Genomic DNA, 232 nt, shown 5'->3' on the forward strand with positions numbered 1-232 from the left:
ATTACAGTTCAAAAATATATTATTATTATTATTATTATTATTATCTCAGACCCCCAGGGAGTCAATGACATAGAAGGAGGCTATAAATCATCCCAACCAGCTATCATACCTTCCCTTAAATTCATTTACACTAGATGCATTCATTACCCCTAAGGGCAAATTATTCCACACACTCACTGCTCTCTGAGAGAAAAACATAGCCCTTACTCTTTTAATTGACTGTGAACAACCT

The sequence above is a fragment of the Typopeltis vanoorti genome, chromosome 11 (genome assembly GCF_054136105.1).
Source record: "Typopeltis vanoorti isolate ZY-2024b chromosome 11, IOZ_Tvanoo_1.0, whole genome shotgun sequence".
Lineage (NCBI taxonomy): Eukaryota > Metazoa > Arthropoda > Arachnida > Uropygi > Thelyphonidae > Typopeltis > Typopeltis vanoorti.